The sequence below is a fragment of the Oncorhynchus clarkii genome, chromosome 7, assembly GCF_045791955.1.
Source record: "Oncorhynchus clarkii lewisi isolate Uvic-CL-2024 chromosome 7, UVic_Ocla_1.0, whole genome shotgun sequence".
NCBI classification, from domain to species: domain Eukaryota; kingdom Metazoa; phylum Chordata; class Actinopteri; order Salmoniformes; family Salmonidae; genus Oncorhynchus; species Oncorhynchus clarkii.
The window spans coordinates 36,413,271-36,429,782 of record NC_092153.1 but is presented as its reverse complement, the minus strand read 5'-3'; the positions used below and the strand labels follow the sequence as shown (position 1 = coordinate 36,429,782).

Sequence of the window (16,512 nt, the reverse complement as noted above, 5' to 3'; positions counted from 1 at the left end):
CATTCTCACATAGGTGTTCCTTTTGTCCAGGTGGGAAGGGCAGTGTGGAGTGCAATAGAGATTTCATCATCTCCGGATCTGTTGGGGTGGTACAGGAATTGGTTGAAAAGTGAAGACACTTGCCAGCTGGTCACTGCATGCGCTGTGTAGGTGTCCTGGTAATCAGTCTGACCCTGCGGCCTTGTAAATGTTAACCGGTTTAATGGTTTTACTCACATCGGCTACGGAGAGCATGATCACACAGTCGTCCGGAACAGCTGGTGCTCTCATGCATAGTTCAGTGCTGCTGGTATCGCAGCGTGCATAGAACGTATTTAGCTCGTCTGGTAGGCTCACGTCACTGGACAGCTCACGGCTAGGTTTCCCTTTGTAATCCGTGATCGTTTGCAAGCAAGCCCTGCCACATCCGACGAGCATCAGAGATGGTGTTGTAGGATTCAATCTTGGTCCAGTATTGACTCTTTGCCTGTTTGAAGGTTCGTCAGAGGGCGTAGTGGGGATTTCTTATAATCTTCCGGATTAGTGTCCTGCTCATTGAAAGTAGCAGCTCTAGTCTTTTGCTCAATGGAGATGTTGCCTGTAATCCATGGCTTCTAGTTGGGATATGTACGTACGTACTCAATCCCATCAGATTAATCCTGGAACATATTCCAGTCTGTGCTAGCGAAACAGTCCTATAGTTTATTACTGAAAGGTCGCTGGTTTCGAATCCCTGAGCCAACTGGGTGAAAAATCTGTCTATGTGCCCTTGAGCAAGGCACTTAACCCTAATTACTCCTGTAAATCGCTCTGGATAAGAGTGTCTGCTAAATGATTGTGTAAAATGTAAAATTATTCCCTACACTTTCTTGTGTTGTCACATAAACTGAAATTAGGTGAACTATTCTAATTTTAGCAACCAGGTGGCGGGCGATTTCTGCATATTGCACATTCATTTCTTGTTATTTTTTTCTTGTTATTATGTGTGTATTGTTATTGTATTGATAAATATTGCTGCATTGTTGGAAATAAAAACACAAGAATTTTGCTGCACCTGTGATAACATCTGAAAAACTGTGTACACAACCAATACACTTTTATTTGATTTTACTGTACCTATGATAAGGGTAGAATCATTAGTCAAAACAGTTGCAAAACGTTTCGTTTTCCAACTAAAACGAGAGTTTCTATTTTACAAATTCGGGTAGGTCACTCCCCGTTTCGTTTGCTTCCGTTTAAGAAATGTTTGCAACAGAATGGGCATAATGAATACGACCCAGGTATGGTGTTGTGCACACTGCTACCACTAGGTGGCACCACTACACTGGTGTTGGGTTGAACACGTTGGCTCTTGACAGTGAAGTTCTGGAAAAGGTAGTAATCGATTAAATGCATGGCAAACTCCTATTATCAATAAAGTGGGCCTAGATTTGGCCTGGGCCACATCTGCATGATGATAGATTTTTGGGGCAAGTGAACCAGGACTACTGTTTATTCAGTTAAAACGATTCGATATAACCATATATCAATATGATCCGTAAACATATTTGTTTTCTAAGAGGACATGTAGCAAAAAGTATAATTTTGTTTCATGTAGGCCTAGCAAAGGGACACAGAAAGTAACGTTAAGTGGCCATGGTCAATAGGGAACGTTTGTGAAGTTTTGCCTGTGATGGGACGCCGTTCCCTGCTATCTGGGATCGTTGGGACGTCTCCCCACCCAAGGAGGGCCTAGTAGTCACAAAAATAGTTGGGTGTGTTGGTTAAATTGTGATTTTAATAAATGGAGCGACCGTTTTTTTTTTCCTTCCTGTGAGCGTGAAGCGATAGGAAATGGCATGGACGGATGAGCGCTCAACTCCGTTCACATACTCTGGTACGGGTTAGGGTTATGGACGTCCCAAGAATCCCAGATTGCAATGACCAAGGGACGCCTGCGCTCTGACTACTATACTGAAAACATATCGCTCAACTCCAGCTTGAACCCCATCCCCCGGGCCCGTTTACAACATGGAAAGGAAAGGTAAATCTGCTTAAAGAAGAAGGACGATAAATGAACAGTATCAGTGAATGCGCACATCCATGATCCAACAAGCTGAGGCCGTTGATGTTGGACATGTGACTGTTATTGAAGGAATTGTCAAGGCCGTGGATTTTTGTTGTTGTTTGTTGTGTGGAACTAGACAATAGCCAACCACGCGTTGTAGCTAGCTAGGCACGAAATGCTAGCTATCGTGAGCTGTAAAGCTAGTTAGCGGTGGAGGTTTTCACAGTTGCACAATCCTGATATGATTTGATAAAAATGATTACAACTCGTTTGTGCAATTGAATAAAATAAAAACACACGTGTGGGGAACACCTGTATTTTTGTAGCTAGCTAACTTAACTAAGTCTGGCCATTTCAGCATCTAACACCTGCCCGCTAGCTATCTTAGCGGCTAACGTTATCTGGCTAGGTAACGTTAGTTCCATATTGCAACTTTGTGCGCATATACTTTCGCCCTCCTTATCACTATGGAACACCGTGGTGTTCACGTTATAACCAGCTACCAATGGTATAATTAACTAGCTAACGTTAGCTACCAGGTTTGGTATCAAACGAACGTTAATACGTACTGTTGTGAAAGTGAAAGGTCTGCCAAATTAAACGATGGTAACGTTATTTTTTGTCGTCTACCCCCGTGACAGTTCTTGCACTCCAGGCGAGGAAGAAAAGGACAAAGGCGAAAAAACCCGGCAAAAAGTGAGTGCCCAGTCACTTTTTTTTATTAGTTAGTCATTTGGACTGTCGAGAGAGCGCTCCTCTGCATGGCCGAATTGACTTTATGCTCTTAGATCCTGGTTATCGGCTAGATAAGTCTGATTGGAATCTTTCTGTTGGTATTTAGGTTTTCATTATGCCACATAATCCTAATTTTGCTGTCGTCCATTCGGTGCGTTTCTTATCCTGGTTTGTGTGGTTGACTCATTCACTGAACTGACATGAGAAGTGAAAGTTGCCATTGTTTTGTCCAGGGCTGCATCTCAATCGTGTCAATGGGGTTCCCTCCTCTCCTTTCACTACCTCAGGGTTTAATGGAGAAGGAACCCGTGCTGTTACTACTCATGAATGAATGAACAAATAAATGAAAGGACAGTTAACATTATTCCTGTTGACAGTGGTGCTCCTATGACAGTATGGTCCATTTTATGCTTTCACGGAGTACCTATGTGTGGTGGAGATAAATAAATGAAAGGACAGTTAACATTATTCCTGTTGACAGTGGTGCTCCTATGACAGTATGGTCCATTTTATGCTTTCACGGAGTACCTATGTGTGGTGGAGATTCGGGGAGATGATACTCGAGCCAAAGCTCTGCCAATTATTGATGTGCTCAATTAGCCTTCTCTCCTCTGAGCACACAAACACTGACACACACACACACACTCATATGCTGCTCTCATGCTTTGGGCTGTAAGTGGGATAACATAGCAGTGCTCGTAGGGCCGAAGACCTGTAGGGTTGTTGCATGTATACTGACTGAGGGAGATGGATTGTGTCTGCCCTGCAGGAATCATTAGATATAGAGCATGGAGTATCACACCTTGGAAGATAATTTAGTGGTCCTAGATGTGGACGGACAAGGTTATTTAAATACCCGAACGGACGTTAGTATTTGATTACTTTTGAGTACATTTTTTTAGACAAAATCATAATGAATTCAGGGCATGTAAAATGATACCTAGGCTAAATATAAGCCTTGCACAACCATAAGTCCCACTAATAATTTTATAAAAATAGTTTGAAGGTGCTACACACAATTTTTTGCATTGTAATTTCAAAAAATGCTGATAATATACAGTGCATTCAGACCCTTAAATTTTTTCCACATTTTGTTACATTACAGCCTTATTCTGAAATTGATCAAATGTTTTCCCTCATCAATATACTGGACAATGAAAGAAAGTTGATTTGAAAACCAATATGGAAGTCTTTATTAAAAAATGACATCCGGATGTGGTTGGATTTTGGCTAGGCTACTTTGAAGCAAGCTAAGACATGCCTCATAATACGTAGTAAAACATTAAGGTTTCAAATTAAGTATATGTTTTCAAAATGCATAAAGCCTTCAGCTCATTGCAAAGTGAAGCCTGCCTTCTGTTGCCTATGCATTTGAATGGTGAATGGGAAGCGCACTTCAATTACCAGTTGAGAAATAAAAATAGTTGCTCTTTTTAATCGTGGTCATCAAAACTGTTTTTAACACACAATTACATTTAGAATAGTTGCGCAATGATTGGGCAAATAAAAGTAGGTTTCACTCCAGCAGCAACGAAAGCGCTGTTTGAGGAGCTGTAGCATCAGCTCTCGTGCTGTCTGACAGATTTTCTGCTCAAAGGCAGGAAATGCTGTGTAAGATACAGAACGAATATACACGTGTCAATTTAATTCCACAAAATTATGCAAATTAACCGAATAGACCGATAAGCATGACCGGTCAAATGAATTACATTGACTGCAGTGGTAGGCTTGATTACCAACAACGACGAGATGGTCTACATGGAGGAGGTGAGGGCCCTCGGAGTGTGGTGTCAGGAAAATAACCTCACACTCAACGTCAAGAAAACAATGGAGATGATCGTGGATTTCAGGAAACAGCAGAGGGAGCACCCCCCTATCCACATCGATGGGACAGTAGTGGAGAAGGTGGAAAGTTTAAGTTCCTCGGCGTACACATCACAGATAAACTGAAATGGTCCACCCATACAGACAGCGCGGTGAAGAAGGTGCAACAGCTACTCTTCAACCTCAGGAGGCTGAAGAAATTTGGCTTGTCACCAGAAACACTCACAAACTTTTACAGATGCACAATCGAGAGCATCCTGTCGGGATGTATCACTGCCTGGTACGGCAACTGCTCCGCCCACAACCGCAAGGCTCTCCAGAGGGTAGTGAGGTTTGCACAACGTGTCACCCTGGGCAAACTACCTGCCCTCCAGGACGCCTACACCACCCAATGTCACAGGAAGGCCAAAAAGATCATCAAGGAGAACAACCACCTGAGCCACTTCCTGTTCACCCCGCTATCATCCAGAAGGCGAGGTCAGTACAGGTGCATCAAAGCTGGGACCGAGAGACTGAAAAACAGCTTCTATCTCAAGTCCATCAGACCGTTAAACAGCCAACACTAACATTAAGTGGCTGCTGCCAACATACTGACTCAAATGTCAAGCCACTTTAGTAATTAATAATTGGATGTAATAAATGTATCACTAGTCACTTTAGACAATGCCACTTTATATTATGTTTACATACCCTACATTACTCATCTCATATGTATATACTGTACTCTATACCATCTACTGCATCTTGCCTATGCCGTTCGGCCATCGCTCATCCATACATTTATATGTACATTTTCTTATTCATTCCTTTACACTTGTGTGTGTATAAGGTAGTTGTTGTGAAATTGTAAGATTACTTGTTAGATATTACTGCACTGTCGGAACTAGAAGCACAAGCTTTTCGCTACACTCCCATTAACATCTGTATGTGACCAATAACATTTGATTAGACTGGTATTTCCATCAATGAATAGGCACAGACGCATTATTTCGCAATGGGATTTAATTTTAACTCCTGGACAATTGGCTCGGCTGCAATTTTGTTTTATTGGCGTTTAAATGACCGGCTAAAGGAAACCCAGACACACACACACACCGCCAGTCCTCCGGCTCTGTCTCTGGTTGTCCTAAAATGGCCTAACAGTGCTAGTCTCAATCTACACAACATTGGGGAAGAGTTTTCCAGTTTTTGAATTCCGTTGCAGCGCTCTCGCGCACTTTCCTTCCATTCTCCTGTCTCACAGTCTTGATCTCTTCTATCCTTCCTTCCCTCCCTCTTCTCTTTCCAGTCTTCATCCCTCCACACCCTCCCTTTCTTCCTCTCTCACTTCCTCTTTCTCTCTCGCCTCAGTAGCTCACTAGTATTAGCTGCGCAGTGTGTTCAGTTCTGGTGTGGTACAGAGGAGAGCTGGGGAGCGGTGTTGCAAGCGAGCTCCAGATCAGAGCACCGTTCCTGGGTTAGCCTGGCCGAGCCTTCCCCTGCCTCTGGGCCATGTGGCTTCTCGACTGGATTGTCTCTCTCAACACCGCCGTTGTCAAGCTGGCCAACTGCCTGAGGTGCAAGTGAGTGGCAGGTCGGATGCTGTGTGTGTGTGTAGGGCTCTACATTAAGGCTCGTCTGCTTGTCCAGGCAAGTAGAAAAAAAATATATTGGTCAGACAACCAGAATATAGATTTCAGTCGTCCTTATGAACATGTAAAAAAAAAAATCTATCTATTACTCCGATCAGATTTGGATCAGGCAGTGCATGGTTGACATTGAGTAAATTGCCTATATTCCTAAATCCTACTTCAATTAATGTTATATTTACACAAAGCAAGAGAACAATGTAGACCGATGCTAAGAGTTTCACCAAAGCAGTGCAAAATATATATTTTTTCTCTCTCAAATGTCAGATGATCTAGGCCAATAGACACTTGTGTCTTATTGTTAAAGAAGGCCAAATGTTCAATGTTCTCTCCACTTGATATGAATGTGACGTCCCTATTAAGCCACTCCTTCAGTTTCATGCATGCTAGATTTCTTCTGCTGCGCTATTTCATGATCATACAATGAATGAATCGAACGGTGTTCTTGGCTACCTCAAAGTTTTAAGTTGTTTTTGAATAACCCAAAAACATGGGAGGCCTAAGGTAATAATGAGAGCGATTTGAAGAAACAATTGCAATTGTATTTTCCAAACTACTCCAATAAAGTGTTTATTGTCCTAAAGTTGCAGCTTTTAAATTGGAATTAAATATGAAAGTATTAGTCTATGCTATTCTCATTCACAGATGTATTTTTAATGACATATTTTAGGCCACAGTGAGTGAAATGGCGCAAACGATCCTCAGATGGTCAAATCTAATGAGTCAAAATAACTTGTGCTACAGCTGAGGAAAACTTATGAAATAAATGATGCGTAGTTGGCCTAGGCCTATTGCCATATTATTCTAGCAATGTGCAACCTACCTACAACACATATTGTAGCCTAGTCCTAATAAGAGACTAGGATGAGGCACAAAAAAAAAAGCTAATCAGTTTATATTTATCCAGTTCTGAGGACAGCAGATTTGCTCTGCAGACCATGATGATTTACAACCCATCACAGACACACAGCCAGCAAGGCTTGTTGACTGTCACTCACTCCATCTGTGCGCTTCGGCGCACACAGATAGCCAGATAGGGTTAGGCTACAAAACACATCTCTTAGGAGAAACAGCTCCACCGGAGTAGAATGGGCTATTTGAAAAGATTTGGCTCCGCTCAATATATTTTGTCAATGTCATAATTCCTCTCGTGTGTCTCTCTCTCTATCTCTCTCCCTCTCAAGCCAAATGCGTAGCAGTCTTCTTTTTTAAAAACTTTTAAAAACAAGTTTGGGGGAGTGCCGCTAGGGGGCGTTAACATTGTCAATGAACAAGTGGCTTAAGCTTTTGGACAAGTAAAAAAATCTGTCTGGCCAAAAAAGTTAATGTCAATCCCTGATCTGTGTGTGTGCAGCACACCTGACTTATTGGTGGCTTGATCAATTATTTTTTTTTACTACGCAGCAGATGTTGACTGACATCACTCCACTGGGCACCAGATTCGATGAGAATGACGAGTTTAGGAGGAAGTGGTGTGTGTGTGTGCATGGTGTATTACATGTGTACCTGAGGTGTGTGCAGAATTGTGTGTGGCGCGTATGGAGACGTGTGAGTAGGGTTGCAAAATATATTGAAGGTTCCTGGATTTCCAGAGAACCTGGTTGGAGGGTGTGCAATCCCTGCCCAGGGGAAATGCTTGTTTAGGTTCCACCTCCGAAGGATGACGCAAGCTACTGACACAGGCTAGTATATTCACGAATTTGGGGTGGGAAAGAATCTCCTGGTGATATCCATGTTAGAGCCCTGCTACCCGAGTCCGACGGGCCCCGACATCATATGGGTTAGGGTCGGGTAGGGCCTGTTTTAAGACACAAGATTATTTCACAGAAAATAATGTTGCTTGAGTTTTGTCGGAGTCTAGTGTGACAAAAAGTAGCTAACGGCAAACTGTTCTCATGTGTCTTCAATTGAGCAGAGCAGCCCAAGCAGAGCCGTTGCTATGGATACTCGGACTAAGCTGCCAAGAGCAGAGCTCATGCCGCGTGCGCTTCATGCAGGGAGCAAGTGACAGACAGAGAGGACCAGCTAATGGATTTACTAATGGAGTAAGTTATTTTGGGCCGGGCCTTCATTTTGGCAGAAGCAATCAGACCTGGGTAATGTAGGGCCTGAACGTTGCGGCCTGGCCTCGGGCATGGCCTTGGTATGAATGCCAACAAATAGTGAAATGACAGCTGTTAGTGTATCTTGCTAACCTTATCTTGCTAGCTAATGTTATCTGTTGCAGATTTTTTTTTAACTACACCGTTCTCTAAAGAGTAGCCAGCTGGCTAATAGTTCTGGAGCTGGGTTTGTCATTCACATAATAAGGAAAACGTTTCCACAGATGTAAAACGGTTTCTTTGACTTCGTTATCCACAAAGTTTTTGGTATCTTCCACCAGAGACATGCGCTTTTTCTACATTGTAATGGACATGGTGCAATCTTGGGTAGGTAGGCTACTGGCAGGCTGCGGTACAGCAAAGCCAAGTCAGCCCTTGCTCATGGTTCTCACAGGGGCTGCACCAATCAAAGCAGGAAAGCGTGTAGTGAAGTGGTCAAAACCATTCATCTTGGGTTGACGGGGGGAGCAGGGTAGGCTGGTGTAACCGATGTGAAATGGCTAGCTAGTTAGCGGGGTGCGTGCTAATAGCGGTTCAATCGGTGACGTCGCTCGGTGACGTCGCTCACTCTGAGACCTTGACGTAGTTGTTCCCACCCGCGGCTTTTGTGGAGCGATGGGTAACGATGCTTGTTGTCGATGTGTGCAGAGGGTCCCTGGTTCGAGCTCAGGTAGGGGCGAGGAGAGGGACAGAAGCTATACTGTTACAGTCATACGATACAATTATACCAGTTATAAAATTGATATAGAAAATGTATAAACTATCCAACAGATTGTTAATTTTCTGCAAGGGGGGGGGGATAAAGCATAAATTTGCGCCCCTTTTTTAATTTGCTCCATGGTTATGGCAAAAAGCCGTTTGGCTCAGTCATGACTCGAAGAGGAACAACTTCGAAGGAGTTTAATTTAATAAACAATGCCATGCTGGTGGGTGGTAAGGTTGAAATAAAACCTAGGCATGAAACGAAACAGGCAAAAAATAACTTCCACGTCATCTCATAGGAAAAGACAAAGCATTTATGCGGGCAGGTTGGATTTGTCACTACAAGCCCAAATATATCATACTTTGAATAAAACAATGACTTATTGACTTAAATCGTTGTGCAGCATCATGGGTAAGCTCTGGCCATCGTCCTTTAGCTCTACAGGTGTGAATGTTCAAAACTTTAATTTTTGAAAAAAAATTCTGTATAAATTCATTGTTTTACCATGAAGTAGCACGGTGGGAGAGACGCATATTTTTTTGACTTGACATTTTGCACTGCTTTGGTGAAAATATTAGCTCTCTACATTGTTATCTTGCATTCTGTAAATTGTTTATAACATATCAATTGAAATAGGTTATGCAGACTATAGCGAAGAAATGGGCCACTTGCCGTGGGCTGCCCGGTCCGCTCTACTGCGTGGTGTCGAGTTGGAATTGGTTCTACATTGTCTGTCACATCACAGTATTGTCACCATCGACAATGGAGGTCAATCATCTTCGATATCTGATACTATTGTAATATCGCCCAACCCTAGTGTATGTGTCAGATTGATGTCTCAGCGTCCCTGGCTATGCCCCTGGTGACTGTATCCTGCTGCTCTGTTCTCATTTAAGCCTTTATTGGCCTATCCTAAGGCCCTATAAAATCTGTGTTGTGGAGAACCCGGACCGAATCACGGAATCCAGACATTATAAACGGAATTTAACAATATTCAAAAATGTATTGAACAGTAGGAAATCAACTAAATGTATTGAACTTAGGAATTCCTTAGAAAGATAAATCATAAGACTTTAATAAAAATGCATCAGTGATTCATATTTTCCTGGAACTTTTTGAAAGGAAACAGGAATGCCCATTGTGTGTGTGTGTGTGAGAGAGAGAGAGATTGCGGGGGTACGTCTACACAGAAATTAAGCCAGTATGATTCGTTTTGCGTCATATAATAACATTATGGGTGGATCTTTCCTTGGCTGAATGATATCATGATTATTTGCATCAATTCAGTGTCAATTTCTTTTGCAAACTACAATAACATGAGCGCAACAGAAACATCAGCAAGCTGTAGATATGTTCTATGTGTGCTATTTCTATGGTTCCCACTCTGAAGTTTGTTTTTTGCCTCTTTTAATTGTGGTTTTGAACACCAGCTTCAAATGGCTGAAAATACAATATTTTTGGTTATTGAAAATATATTTCACAGTGGTTTAGATGGTACAATGATTCTCTACAATGCTTATTTGGTCACAAACTGAATTTAGGCAATTATTACAATTTTAGCAACCAGGAAATGGAGTAGCGTTTTCTGCATAGTGCACCTTTTAATAATAATGGATAAGGAAAATAAATTCTAGACCTGATTTCACCAAATGTTATTCCGCAACCAACTGTTTTATGTTTTCAATTAAATTATACATATTCTCTTACAGAAAGTGAATAGATCAATTGATAGTGACAGAGTCACATTGGACATTGCTTGGGAAGTAATCTGATACAATTTCTTTGTCATGGAGACAAACCAATGTGCATCAGTCGTGTCTTCCTCTAGCATTTTACATCTAAATTTCTAGCCTAAAGCATTGTGGATTTATGCGTAATTTTAGATAGGTAAAAACAAGTGTGACTTGTACCAAAAGTTCTTTATTTATATATACCACCGGTCAAAAGTTTTAGAACACCTACTCATTCAAGTGTTTTTCTTTATTTTTACAATTTTCTACATTGCAGAATAATAGTGAAGACATCAAAACTATGAAATAACACACATGGAATCATGTAGTAACCAAAAAAGTGTAAAATCAAAATATATTTTATATTTGAGTGTCTTCAAAGTAGCCACCCTTTGCCTTGATGACAGCTTTGCACACTCTTGGCGTTGGGTCATTGTCCTGTTGAAAAACAAATGATAGTCCCACTAAGTGCAAACCAGATGGGATGGCGTATTGCTGCGGTAGCCATGCTGGTTAAGTGTGTCTTGAATTCTAAGTAAGTCACAGACAATGTCAGCAGCAAAGCACCCCCACACCATAACCACTCCTCCTCCATGCTTTACGGTGGGAAATACACATGCGCAGATCATCCTCACAAAGACACAGCGGTTGGAACCAAAAATCTCCAATTTGGACTCATCAGACCAAATTACAGATTTCCACCGGTCTAATGTCCATTGGTCGTGTTTATTGGCCGACATTAGCTAAAAATGACATCGGTATCGGCTTGATGTCTGTTTAGTTTTTACGCCGATGTGCAAAACCGATGTCAAAGCTGACGTGCATAACTATATAACGTAGGTACATGATGTAATGTTGTGTTATACGTGCAACACAGCATTCCTAACCTAGCCCACAATGTCTGCTGTGTGGAACGAGCAGTCATTTGAAAGAGCAAGAAAACTTAAAGGCGAAATCCATTAAAAACAAGATGATGGAATTAATTTCCCTTGACAATCAACCGTTCTCTGTTGTGGGTGATGTTGGCTTTCGTCGATTGGTCGGGCACCGGTACACACAAATCAAATCAAATTTTATTTGTCACATACACATGGTTAGCAGATGTTAATGCGAGTGTAGCGAAATGCTTGTGCTTCTAGTTCCAACAATGCAGTAATAGCCAACAAGTAATCTAACTAACAATTCCAAAACTACTGTCTTGTACACAGTGTAAGGGGATAAAGAATATGTACATAAGGATATATGAATGAGTGATGGTACAGAGCAGCATAGGCAAGATACAGTAGATGGTATCGAGTACAGTATATACATATGAGATGAGTATGTAAACAAAGTGGCATAGTTAAAGTGGCTAGTGATACATGTATTACATAAGGATGCAGTCGATGATATAGAGTACAGTATATACGTATGCATATGAGATGAATAATGTAGGGTAAGTAACATTATATAAGGTAGCATTGTTTAAAGTGGCTAGTGATATATTTACATAATTTCCCATCAATTCCCATTATTAAAGTGGCTGGAGTTGAGTCAGTGTCAGTGTGTTGGCAGCAGCCACTCAATGTTAGTGGTGGCTGTTTAACAGTCTGATGGCCTTGAGATAGAAGCTGTTTTTCAGTCTCTCGGTCCCAGCTTTGATGCACCTGTACTGACCTCGCCTTCTGGATGATAGCGGGGTGAACAGGCAGTGGCTCGGGTGGTTGATGTCCTTGATGATCTTTATGGCCTTCCTGTGACATCGGGTGGTGTAGGTGTCCTGGAAGGCAGGTAGTTTGCCCCCGGTGATGCGTTGTGCAGACCTCACTACCCTCTAGAGAGCCTTAGGGTTGAGGGCGGAGCAGTTGCCGTACCAGGCGGTGATACAGCCCGCCAGGATGCTCTCGATTGTGCATCTGTAGAAGTTTGTGAGTGCTTTTGGTGACAAGCCAAATTTCTTCAGCCTCCTGAGGTTGAAGAGGCGCTGCTGCGCCTTCTTCACAATGCTGTCTGTGTGAGTGGACCAATTCAGTTTGTCTGTGATGTGTATGCCGAGGAACTTAAAACTTGCTGCCCTCTCCACTACTGTTCCATCGATGTGGATAGGGGGGTGTTCCCTCTGCTGTTTCCTGAAGTCCACAATCATCTCCTTAGTTTTGTTGACGTTGAGTGTGAGGTTATTTTCCTGACACCACACTCCGAGGGCCCTCACCTCCTCCCTGTAGGCCGTCTCGTCGTTGTTGGTAATCAAGCCTACCACTGTTGTGTCGTCCGCAAACTTGATGATTGAGTTGGAGGCGTGCGTGGCCACACAGTCGTGGGTGAACAGGGAGTACAGGAGAGGGCTCAGAACGCACCCTTGTGGGGCCCCAGTGTTGAGGATCAGCGGGGAGGAGATGTTGTTGCCTACCCTCACCACCTGGGGGCGGCCCGTCAGGAAGTCCAGTACCCAGTTGCACAGGGCGGGGTCGAGACCCAGGGTCTCGAGCTTGATGACGAGCTTGGAGGGTACTATGGTGTTGAATGCCGAGCTGTAGTCAATGAACAGCATTCTCACGTAGGTATTCCTCTTGTCCAGATGGGTTAGGGCGGTGTGCAGTGTGGTTGAGATTGCATCGTCTGTGGACCTATTTGGGCGGTAAGCAAATTGGAGTGGGTCTAGGGTGTCAGGTAGGGTGGAGGTGATATGGTCCTTGACTAGTCTCTCAAAGCACTTCATTCACGTTTAGCTCAGTTACCTTAGCTTTCTTGGGAACAGGAACAATGGTGGCCCTCTTGAAGCATGTGGGAACAGACTGGTATAGGGATTGATTGAATATGTCCGTAAACACACCGGCCAGCTGGTCTGCGCATGCTCTGAGGGCGCGGCTGGGGATGCCGTCTGGGCCTGCAGCCTTGCGAGGGTTAACACGTTTAAATGTCTTACTCACCTCGGCTGCAGTGAAGGAGAGACCGCATGTTTTCGTTGCAGGCCGTGTCAGTGGCACTGTATTGTCCTCAAAGCGGGCAAAAAAGTTATTTAGTCTGCCTGGGAGCAGGACATCCTGGTCCGTGACTGGGCTGGATTTCTTCCTGTAGTCCGTGATTGACTGTAGACCCTGCCACATGCCTCTTGTGTCTGAGCCGTTGAATTGAGATTCTACTTTGTCTCTGTACTGACGCTTAGCTTGTTTGATAGCCTTGTGGAGGGAATAGCTGCACTGTTTGTATTCGGTCATGTTACCAGACACCTTGCCCTGATTAAAAGCAGTGGTTCGCGCTTTCAGTTTCACGCAAATGCTGCCATCAATCCACGGTTTCTGGTTAGGGAATGTTTTAATCGTTGCTATGGGAACGACATCTTCAACGCACGTTCTAATGAACTCGCACACCGAATCAGCGTTTTCGTCAATGTTGTTGTCTGACGCAATACGAAACATGTCCCAGTCCACATGGTGGAAGCAGTCTTGGAGTGTGGAGTCAGCTTGGTCGGACCAGCGTTGGACAGACCTCAGCGTGGGAGCCTCTTGTTTTAGTTTCTGTCTGTAGGCAGGGATCAACAAAATGGAGTCGTGGTCAGCTTTTCCGAAAGGGGGGCGGGGCAGGGCCTTATATGCGTCGCGGAAGTTAGAGTAACAATGATCCAAGGTCTTTCCACCCCTGGTTGCGCAATCGATATGCTGATAAAATTTAGGGAGTCTTGTTTTCAGATTAGCCTTGTTAAAATCCCCAGCTACAATGAATGCAGCCTCCGGATAAATGGTTTCCCAGTTTGCAAAGAGTCAAATAAAGTTCATTCAGAGCCATTGATGTGTCTGCTTGGGGGGGGGATATATACGGCTGTGATTATAATCGAAGAGAATTCTCTTGGTAGATAATGCGGTCTACATTTGATTGTGAGGAATTCTAAATCAGGTGAACAGAAGGATTTGAGTTCCTGTATGTTTCTTTCATCACACCATGTCACGTTAGTCATAAGGCATACGCCCCCGCCCCTCTTCTTACCAGAAAGATGTTTGTTTCTGTCTGCGCGATGCGTGGAGAAACCCGTTGGCTGCACCGCCTCGGATAGCGTCTCTCCAGTGAGCCACGTTTCCGTGAAGCAAAGAACGTTACAGTCTCTGATGTCCCTCTGGAATGCTACCCTTGCTCGGATTTCATCAACCTTGTTGTCAAGAGACTGGACATTGGCAAGAAGAATGCTAGGGAGTGGTGCACGGTGTGCCCGTCTCCGGAGTCTGACCAGAAGACCGCCTCGTTTCCCTCTTTTTCAGAGTTGTTTTTTTGGGTCGCTGCATGGGATCCACTCCGTTGTCCTGTTTGTAAGGCAGAACACAGGATCCGCGTCGCGAAAAACATATTCTTGGTCGTACTGATGGTGAGTTGACGCTGATCTTATATTCAGTAGTTCTTCTCGACTGTATGTAATGAAACCTAAGATGACCTGGGGTACTAATGTAAGAAATAACACGTAAAAAAACAAAAAACTGCATAGTTTCCTAGGAACGCGAAGCGAGGCGGCCATCTCTGTCGGCGCCGGAAGTAGAGCTCAAGTGCGCTATTTTTCAGATGTTGCCCTACCGGAGTTACACAGTAATGGCGGCACTGCTAGAGAAAGATACAGTAGCGCTGTCAAAGCTGTACAAAAAAAGTCTGCAAACACAGGCCACGAGCGATGTGTTTACAATACCTCATTGGTAATAAAGCATAATTTGTTCGACCGCAACTTCTGGGGTAGCTAGCATTAGCTTTGGACCTAGCTAGCACCAATAAAACCAGCCGGAGAACAGTGACCAGTAGAAACTGCAGTCATTTTCATTATTCTTAGCAATGATTTAGGAATCCTTGTGAGTAAGTATTTGAAATTGAAAATAAATGGAAAATTCATGAAAATATATGGCTAGCCAGCTACTTAACCCTGTTGCCCAAAGCTGGAATTTGCGGTTTGCCTTCAAAATAAAAGTATGGCATAATAACAGTGACACAAATTAATACAAATAGTAGAATGTATGGCATACTTTTTTATTTTGAAGGCTAACCGCAAAGTCCACTTGTGGCTAATCTTTATTGTGGCTAGCTTCACATACAGTGGGGCAAAAAAGTATTTAGTCAGCCACCAATTGTGCAAGTTCGCCCACTTAAAAAGATGAGAGAGGCCTGTAATTTTCATCATAGGTACACTTCAACTATGACAGACAAAATGAGAAAAGAAATCCAGATAATCACATTGTAGGATTTTTAATGAATTTATTTATAACTACGTAAAATATTTATGTATGCGTTACATTATTATGTGACGTGCAGTCATTTCGGGTCCTGATTGGTCAACAAGCTTATTTGACACGTCAAATAGTGTGATTTGACACGTCAAATGGTGTGATTTGACACGTCAAATGGTGTGATTTGACGTGTATCTTTTTTGAGATGCAAAGCCGCAAACAATGTTCCATCGAAATCCTGGTTGAGAATGAAACAACTGAACAAATTAACAACGAAACAGCACAGCAAGTGAGTAAAATAAATAGGTTTTGATTATGTTTTACTGGTAATGGGGACACGTAAATGCCAACAAAATTACCCTTTGGTGTGTGTGTACCCTTTTATTTAACCTGGCAAGTCGGTTCAGAACAAATTCTTATTTACAATGACGGCCAAACCTGGACTACGCTGGTCCAATTGTGTGCCGCCCTATAGGACTCCCAATCACGGCCGGATGTGATACAGCCTGGATTCGAACCAGGGACTGTAGTGATATGCAGTGCCTTGGACCATGCGTCCATGTGTGTGTGTGTTAACTATTTAACTG

General features: G+C 43.1%; 1 pseudogene; it reads left to right on the top strand.

Annotated features, from left to right (window-relative positions):
• Positions 1-1,898: 1,898 nt before the first annotated feature.
• LOC139413238 (SRSF protein kinase 1-like) overlaps positions 1,899-16,512 on the top strand; it is a 55,921-nt pseudogene continuing 41,307 nt past the window's right edge.